Source organism: Mycteria americana (genome assembly GCF_035582795.1).
Source record: "Mycteria americana isolate JAX WOST 10 ecotype Jacksonville Zoo and Gardens chromosome Z unlocalized genomic scaffold, USCA_MyAme_1.0 Scaffold_18, whole genome shotgun sequence".
In the NCBI taxonomy this organism is placed as follows: domain Eukaryota; kingdom Metazoa; phylum Chordata; class Aves; order Ciconiiformes; family Ciconiidae; genus Mycteria; species Mycteria americana.
Genome location: NW_027445436.1, coordinates 15,245,020 through 15,254,691, shown reverse-complemented (window position 1 = coordinate 15,254,691; position 9,672 = coordinate 15,245,020). Strand labels below are relative to the sequence as shown.

The 9,672-nt window shown below is 40.1% G+C and overlaps 1 long non-coding RNA gene across 2 annotated transcripts; it reads left to right on the top strand.

Moving 5' to 3' along the window:
• Positions 1-3,431: 3,431 nt before the first annotated feature.
• LOC142402933 (uncharacterized) lies at positions 3,432-9,346 on the top strand. Of its 2 annotated transcripts, XR_012773521.1 has the most exons (5): positions 3,432-3,471; positions 3,981-4,079; positions 7,517-7,626; positions 8,400-8,455; positions 9,238-9,346. It is a non-coding gene; the product is annotated as an uncharacterized LOC142402933 (long non-coding RNA). The 2 variants fall into 2 exon arrangements; XR_012773522.1 differs by lacking the exon at positions 7,517-7,626.
• Positions 9,347-9,672: the final 326 nt, after the last annotated feature.

Sequence of the window (9,672 nt, the reverse complement as noted above, 5' to 3'; positions counted from 1 at the left end):
AAGAAAAATGACATTTCTAAAGTTATTCTTCAAATGCATTCCTGTACTTAAACCCTATTAAGATGGGGAAGTGGTTATACTCAAGTAAGCTCTTTGACTACAACTGTTGTCCCCTTTAAAAATTAAATAAATTATATATATATTAAAAAAATATTAAAAGCTTTATACATTTGGTGGAATGTTGTCATAGGATTATGAGGACACACATACCTTAGGGAGATACAGTGCCTGGTACAGGAACTAGAGTTTCAGCATGCTCAATGATTAAGTCTGAAGCAGGAATAGGATCTGGATGACCACTGATATAGGCCTGTGCTTCCATTTTAGGGTCTTATCTAAAACCTGTAAGAGTGCATTAGATTCCAAGAGACTTCAAGGGACTTTGGATTTGGTACATGAGCTCCACAGCATCCCTGTTCCACACAAGTCATTAAATTCAACATTTCTATAGTTGGTGACTCCTTCAGATGTGAATTCAGCCTCATTTTCAAACAAATATCAGACCTTAAGCATTAGTCTATTATAAAAAGCACATGTGTAACAAACAAAAAAGAATGGTTAACACCAATATTAGAATCAGATCCTGGAGCTAGTCTGTGTTGTGATTCACAAAGTAATAAATAATGGTTTTACAGTTTTAGGACAACTTTAATAATACCTAATCTTTTTGTTGAAAGAAAGCATTTGTCTATGAAAAATTTTCCTCCTACCTCTAGTTTTAAAATACTGTTAAAGAAACAAAACAAACAGTACAGTAAAGAAATTCTTAGACAAAAATAATGCCTTGAACAACTTTTTATGGAATATTTAAAGGATAATATAAACTTGCAAACAACGTTTTCAGAAACTGCCTTTTTAAACAGTGAAATATTTCAGATTACTAGAGATGGAACAATTTAGCAAAACAAACAACTCCCCTTTTTATTGTTGACTCTGCATTTGGCAGCCTTATCCCCCTGTACAATCAGTTAGTCTCTTCCCTGAAAAGGCCCTTGAAAATATCAGCAAGGTAGCAGAAAAAAAAAAAACCCACTTTTTAAAAAAGGGACATTAAAAAAAAAATTTTCTGAAAGCCTTGAAAGTTATAGATAATGCCTCAGATTATTCTACCTCTGAGCTCTCCATCTAGACCAGAAATACCATTTACTCTTGTGGTTTAGTCCCAGTCGGCAACTAAGCACCACACAGCCGCTCACTCACCCTCCCCCCTCCCGGTGGGATGGGGGAGAGAATCAGAAGAGCAAAAGTAAGAAAACTCGTGGGTTGAGATAAGAACAGCTTAATAATTGGAACAATAATAATAATAATAAATTGTAATGAGAAGGAAAACAACAAGAGAGCAAGAGAGGAACAAAACCCAGGGGGAAAACAAAAACAACAACAAAAAAAACCAAAAAAAAAAAACCCAGTGATACAACTGCTCACCACCCACAGACTGATGCCCAGCCAGTTCCCGAGCAGTGATCGCTACCCCCTGGCCAACTCCCTCCAATTTATATACCGAGCATGACGTCATATGGTATGGAATAGCCCTTTGGTCAGTTTGGATCAACTATCCTGGCTGTGCCCCCTCCCAGCTTCTTGTGCACCTGGCAGAGCATGATGGGAAGCTGAAAAGTCCTTGACCAGTGTAAACATTACTTAGCAACAACTAAAACATCAGCATGTTATCAATATTATTCTCATACTAAAATCAATCCAAAACACAGCACTATACCAGCTACTAGGAAGAAAATTAACTCTATCCCAGCCGAAACCAGGACAACTCTATCTTTACAAACATTGCCAAGTACGTGCTACACCCCCTCCTGCCATAGTCACTCAGCCATGATGCATATTAACACACACATTGCCTTCTAGAAAACTGAAATGCCCCCTGCCATTCCCTTTCCCAGAATAAACCATCTGCCACATTCTGTCACACACTAGCTATAGATCAAATAACTTTACCAGCCTCACCCTGCTCATTAATACACATTTTCATATCATGCACCTCCCTGTAGACTTCTGTCGCTACTGGCTATGTGCCATCCCACATGCTAGGCAGACAGCAATATATTTTACCCAACATGGTCTGAGACAATTATTCATGTGCACTACAAAGCCTATTTGCATCGCACAAAATACTAGCTGTAGCTAGTGCTGTACTTCAGTCTCACAAACAAATGGTCTTATTTATTCCAAAGGTCAAAAAGGTAGACAGAATACTGTAAAGCCTCTAAAAGACTTTTGGAGGGGCCCTACTATGGGTAACTTGGGGGACAGTATTATAGTGAAATACAGAGCAGAATTAAGGTTGCTGATCACCTCTAGATTTTCACAGAGCCCACCTTTAGCTGGGGCCGAATCCAGGCCTCCAGCCCGGCAAACTGCTTTTAATGCCCGCGAGTAGTTACTTACTTGTAACCTCCTTGCAGCTCAGGGGAGTGCTGACGTCCGATGCTCCCCCGGCCCGCAGAGACACGAACGGAGACACAGGCACGGAGCAGGAACCGACCCGCAGGTTACCGAGCAGCCTGTGTGCCAGGGTGCGTCGCTGTCGCTCTCGCCGGGCAGGTCTCCCGGGCAGGACTCCTCCCGCAACAGCCTGCCAGCTTTTGTTGCCGGTGAGCAGGTGACGGCTGCCCCGGAGCTGAGATAGCTCTCCCATCCCTGCCCTCCCCCGGCCGAAGGTTGCTCTCGCACACAAAGGGCAGCTAACCTCTCTGCCCCGGCTGCGGCGCCTTCCTCAGCACTCCTGTTGCTCGGTCCGCAACTGCCGCCCCGCATCGCTCCCTCCTCCTCAGGGGGCGGCGACGCCACTCTCCGCACTCCCTCCAAACCCGCGCGGGCATCTCCCGCGCTCAAAGGGTGCTGTGGTTGTATGCATGGTACCCTCACGCATACTCAAGGTCTCTGGGCAGCTAGCACCCGACGCCTGCCCTCCACTCCCCGCGGTCGCACACGCGGCGGGGAGGCATCGGCGACTCTGTCCCCCGACCGGGAGGGTATGGTGATGCTGCCGGAGCAAAGCTGGACCCTCCGCCAGTTACCAGGGTGGCGATGCCCCACCACACCACTTCCCCGTCCCGGTGGTGTCTCAGGCAATGCCCCCCCACGTGAGGGACATCCGGCTCGCGTTGGCCTGCACTGTGTTTAGCGGAGGGATCTCAAGAGAGAGCAACTTACCTACTTCTGTGTTACTTACCCACTGTGCCTTCATGTGTCCTTCCTATTAGCCACTCCTTCCCAAATCTCACTGAACTGGAATCCTCAAGCCGTTTGGGTTTTTTTTAATTAAAAAAAAAGTGTGAAACTTTATTTTCCCTCTATATTGATATTTTTATATTTTCAGGCTACAAGAGGTCAAGATAGAGACTACAGCAGTCACTTCTCCAAACAGCAACTATCAGTATAGCCACCTATTATATTGCAGTGCGAAGTAGTTTATTTGGATTTACATAAGGACACCCTTTCCACAACAGAAAATGGGTATTTCAATTAAAAAGATTCACCTGATGATACTCAGTGTTGCATTCCTAGAGGTAGGCTTGAGGAGAAACTTCCTTAGGTAGCTGCAGAACACACAATAGTTTTTAAAAGAAGGAATAAATTAATATTCCAAGCCTTAACATTTTAGTATTTGGCAGTCTTTTAAATTGACATTTATCAAACAATAAGTCAACTACATTTTCCAGAAAGTGCATAAAAGCATAAATAATTTTCTAAGTACCTATTGGAAGATTAGTACAGTCCAAGATCAATAGTTTTATAATTTTATTGATAGTGTAGCATCCCTAAAGTAGGATTCAGATGGAGTTTATTACAGATTCTGAAAACTTAAAGTTACTTACAAGTGATATTCTTTAGGCCTAAGTGCATACCAGTAAAGATTCATATTCTTTTTATATAAATTGTTTTATAAATATCTTTAAATATATTTAAGTACTATAGGTTTGCATTTAAATAATATACTACTTTTGTGCTTTTAAACACCTAAGGTGCTGAACAACAATTGTAAATTGTGAAGTAACTACTATGAAAAAGATTAAGTAAAGCATTGGAGGCAGATGATTTTGACAATAAAGAGGGTGTACGTGGTGAGTATTTACTATTTATTGCATTTAATATTACAAAGTCCTATTTATTGTTTTCAGATTTAATGTCAAATGCAAAGCCTGGAGAGCAAGCTCTGTTGTATTATGTACTTACAGGTACACCTGTGACAAAGGCTTTCTGTAATCATTGCTTGATGTATATAACACCATTTTAGTAATGGCATGCCATTTTATTTAAAGTTCATGTGACAGCTGTGCCTACCTTGCAAATTTTTGCAATTAAATGATTTTGCAAAGAATCATGTACATTTCAGCTATTTGCAATGGTTTATAAAGCATTTAAATTGTGTTCCTGGAATATATATCCTATTATCTTTGAAATTATATCTGTATTTATATCTTTTGTTCATTATAAAAGCATATGGATTAATGGAAAATTCTGAATTAATGAAGAGCAGATACAGTACTGCTGAATAATCTTGTGGGGTAGATGAATCTATAGCCTTGATTTCTCTCAGGGTGGGTTGCTGTGGCAACTGCCCCACCTCACTTTTAAATAATTTTGTAAAGCTCATTTCAAGTGCTGCACCCAGCGTGGGCCAAGTTTAAAAGCAGACAGACATGGGAAGAAGTGTTTTACTGTATTGCTCTTACAAGATAGCGAGGTGGTGGAAGAGAGTGAGGCATGGAGTGAGGCTGAACAGAAACACCTTTAAACACCAGGGTTAAGATGCAAAGAAGATGGATAATTTCATAGTAACCGTAGTGCTTTTCAGTTTAAATGTCATTAAATGATGCAAGCTGGCAATCTCATTTCCCCTAAGGGAAAGATATGTTCAGCATCCACAAAAGAATAAAAATGGACTTTGATAATCATCTTCAAAGGAATATTTTCCAAGCCCACCTTGAGATAATCACACTTGTAAGGGAAAGAGATACTTGGACACACTTCACTCTTTGATAAAACTTTGGGGATCTGATTTTATAATATTACATTTTGACTAATGTCTCATTGTTTAAAATAGTGTATGCCTGAAGTGGTGGAATAAGAAAAAAATAGTTTTGTCAGCAGACCTACACATGAACTGTCAACATCCAAAAGAGTAGATTTGTCCTGCAAGAAATTCAAAAAGGGTCCATTTGTGGAGCATCAGTACAAGTACAGATACCATAACAAAGGTTTTTCACTGTTTGAAATTATTCCAGATTTTAAAATTAAATGCAGCAAAATAGTAAAAGATCCTAAACACTTCATAAGATATTCATGCCTTATCTAACCCTGAGATGAGTGAGAAAGCATGATCACTTCCCTCATATCTGTTTGTCCATCTAGCATCTGAACCCTGCTTTAAAAACCGAGATGTTCTTTACATGGAAGCATCTGAACCCTGCTTTAAAAACCGAGATGTTCTTTACATGGATTTGATGAATTGTACTCATGACAAAAACTTGGCATGGCTTTAAGATACTCTAGTATGTGAAGGTCACAACTATTTAAAAATTAGGCCACAAAAACCCACATGGAGATGTAGTAGATGTGTTAAGCTGCTGTATATGTTATTTTCTGAAATATTTGCCTACTCTAATAATTTCTTTTAAGCTAAGATAGTACTCAAGTTCTGTCTTGCCAGTTGAAGGACTTTTTTATCAACTAGCCAGAAACCTGAAAACCTTTATATCCTGCACAAAATAAAGCAGATGACAGTCATTTTCAATTAGAGCACAAAAGTGTGAAGTCTTAACACAATTTTCTATTTTTGCCACTAAGAAAATATTAATATTACTGCAAAGTTGGGTGTCATGCTAGGAGACCAAAACTGTCTGCAGAAGAGGCAAGGGTACAACCCATGTAGCTGTTCCATATTCCTTTCCTGCTGTGCTTCATGCCAAACCTGGGGCTGAGAAAGTATTTCTTTTCCAATGTTATATTGGGCTTCACTGCTGACACTGTCAAGCATATATGCCTCTCACCACCATTTACAATGTGTTTGGTTCATGTCTGGCTGCCTCATGGTTCTAGGTACAACATCAGTATTATTGTTATTGTTGTAGTGGGTGTATTTTATAGAATGTAACTCTGTCCATTAAGAGTTGTCTAGACCTGTAGTCAGTAAAAGGTACTCTCTAGGAATCTGAGTTGAGAACAATTGCAGGCTGTGTTTTAGAACTCCATTAGCTTCATTTTGCTCTGACCATGCTTTGAACATCCATGTTTTAAGAAGTATAGTTAAATTTAAAAGGCATTTATTCATTGTCAAATAAGGAACTTTAGAAGTAGGTCAGTGGCCCAATGAGATGTTTATGGGGAAAAAGACTGCAAGACCAAGAACTCATATTAAAATAAAACAAATATAAATTTATCACTGTTGTCTGAATTCAGTCTTAGTTTTATCATATGTGCTCTTCCTATTTCCAGTACTGTAATCTATCATAAAAATAATGGTCTGTGCCTTTATAAAGTCTCCTGCTACTCTCAAAGGATTGTAAAAGTTGGCTATCTACATAAAAATTAAAACAAGTATGTGCAAAGTCCAGTTTTACTCATTAATTATTACATGTACTTATTTTGGATTCAAATTCACATGCAGTACAGTCCTTTCAATCTGGTTATAAAAGCAAATGAACATATAAAAACCATCCTGTTCTTTTATACAGTGTGTTGGGAATACTGCATTTCTGTGGATAAGTCTGACGAGACCATCTCAGACAGTAGGCTATGATTTGGACCTGTGCAATGAAGTAAACAGGATTTTATCTAACCAGCATTCCTGTTTGCTGAATGTAGTTGCTTATTTGCCCCAAACTTTGCCATCAGGATTGTTTCTGCTCTGTGTGGTACTGCTTCTTGTACAGCGTGTTGGGATGAACTCACCAGCAATTGGATATAAAGCCTAATGAGTTTGGGAAGTTGGGTTGCTTTACAGACTGAGGGCTCTGGAGAAAGAGCCCAATAAAGGTACAAGGAGATGGGGTAGGAAATGTCACGGGGGCTAAAAATACCTAATGCCAACTGCCCAGTTCTGCTGTGGAAATGTTTCCAAAATGATGAAGAAGTTGCTGGCCTGACAGCCCCTACCACTGAGATGATAACAGTGATGACTGAGGCTCTGTTGCTTGCAGGGGTTGCACAGTGCCACCCACTTTTTGTGCCTTCCCTTCCCTTAATGATTGCCAGCATCTTTGATTTCACCTGGGTACCTTTCTGTGTGTCCCTGCACATAAAGCACAGAATGTATTGATGCAGAGCAACGTGCCTGCAGAGCATGGAAGCAGATGATCGTGGGCATTTAAGGGTTGCAACATTTAAGGATATTTCAAAGCCTCTCCACCCCATAACGTCTCACATGCAGACAGCATAGACTCCTTTGGTCAGTGCTGCCACTGTAGGATACTGGGCAGCCTTTCTTGTTTCACTAATTCAGCATGCAGCAATTGCTTTGCCTGTGTCTGAGCTGACCCAAACTGTATTTTTCTCCCAGTTCTTGCAGTGATCCTATGTCCTCATGCTACTGTACTTCACCAGAAGGGGGAAAATATTCACTGACTCAACGTGTTGTCTTTGCTCTGTGTAATAAAGGATTGTCATTAGGTTTGTGTATTGCCTTGCCATCACCCCCACTGTAAAACTAAAATTAGCAAAATGTCAGGAATGGAAAGATTGATTCACCCAAGATGCAATGATAATTTTAAAAGTGCTTGATTGAGGTGCTGATGTTCAGTGATTTATTCTGCATACCATATACATAATTAAAGTAGTGTAGTGGAGCAATTTTTCAACCTAGTTTAGACTGGAGGGGCAAGAAAAGGAGCAGCTGCTGCTGCTGTTGCTCTATGTTTTATTAAAACGCTTTCGGGATCTGATCCCACTCCCTTTTTGCAAGACTGGAACTGATTATTTCTCCAGCTCAGGAGGAGAGAGTCATTCATTTGGGATTGTGGGAGAGAGAGAAATTGAGACACGGAGAAGGAAGAAAAGGGAGGAAGAGGGAGTGAAGCAGAAAAAGACACCTCATCAGGCGTGTAGTCTGAATCCCTTTCCTTGCCTCCCCCCTTCCCCTCCGCGATGTTACAAAGGCTGTGAGCTGCTCGCCTTTTCCCATTCACCTGCTGTCACTTCCTTCCTGGACGCTTTCAGGACAAGTCCAATTACTTTTAATCCAACCGACAGTTCAGCCACTTTCTCCTCCCTCATTGCTGCATGCACACACGCACGTGCATACACACACGCACCAGACATCTTCTGGCTGCTTATTGGATTGACTTTGAAGGTTGTGTGTGTGATTAAAGGAGGCTGCATGTTGAACCAGGTGGTGAATATTTAAGGCTGGAAGAAGTAAAGGGATTTTTTTCTTTTTTCCTAAGAAAGGAAAATATCTCAAGGAGTAGTCTGATCATCCAAACAGCTAAATGTTTATAGTGTAAGTACATGTGAAATTCATCATTGAAATAAAATATAGTGGGCATCGTAGAAAAGTCCCATGTACATTTCCTATTGCATTTGAAGAATGTATCAGTTGGTGTATGTGGACTGGGATTGAGGTTGCTTGCAGACTTTTTAAGTGTATGATTACTTAAAAGTAACTTTTCAGACATGTAACACAGCTAAATCGCTGGCTAGTCAAATTACTGCAGACTTGTCCCTATGAATGTCATGTGTTTAAACTTTAATGAAGTTAGTTTGCCTCATTTGTATGCTTGATATTATGAAGTGTTTGAAGCTTATTTGGTTTTAATAGTTCACCAAATGGTATGACCTTGTAGTGCTTGTACCCGGATTTATCAGACTAAGGAAGCAATCCAGTTTAAGAATGAAATGCTCTTAAACTTCATTGTATCATAGGCTCTTCAGTTCTTGAGTTTAGGTAATGCATGCTTATAAGTGTTTAACTTTGTGCATCTTTCATTTGAATTTTCATTTGAATTCACTTAAATTTGAGATGGAAAGACTCCTTATATTGTTGTGGGAATTTAAGTCATATGCTGTGAACTCCTTTTGGAATAGTATGCTTTGGTCTTTACATAGTACTTTAAATAATTTTTACATTTTTTATCATGAATGAGTAGAGCTAATCAGCCTTACAAAACTGGTTAGTTGTGGTACAGTTACTTATGTGCTAAGATAAAGTTTAATGTAAATGAAACACTTAAGACTATTGGTGCATTATGTAACTGTAATACATACATTTTCCATAAAACTTAGTGCGACCTTCTGTCAACTTGAAAAACAAAACAAGTCTAGCTCTGGAGTCCTCAGTACAGGAAAGACATGGACCTGTTGGAGCGGGTCCAGAGGAGGGCCATGAAGATGATCAGAGGGATGGAACACTTCTCCTATGAGGAAAGGATTAGAGAGTTGGGGTTGTTCAGTCTGGAGAAGAGAAGGCTCAGGGGAGACCTTATTGCAGCCTTTCAATACTTAAAGGGGACTTATAAGAAAGATGGGGACAAGACTTTTTAGTAGGGCCTGTACGAATAGGACAAGGGGTAATGCTTTTAAACTGAAAGAGGGTAGATTTAGACTAGATACAAGGAAGACATTTTTTACAATGAGGGTGGTGAGACACTGGAACAGATTGCCCAGAGAGGTGGTAGATGCCCCATCCCTGGAAACATTCAAGGTCAGGTCGGATGGGGC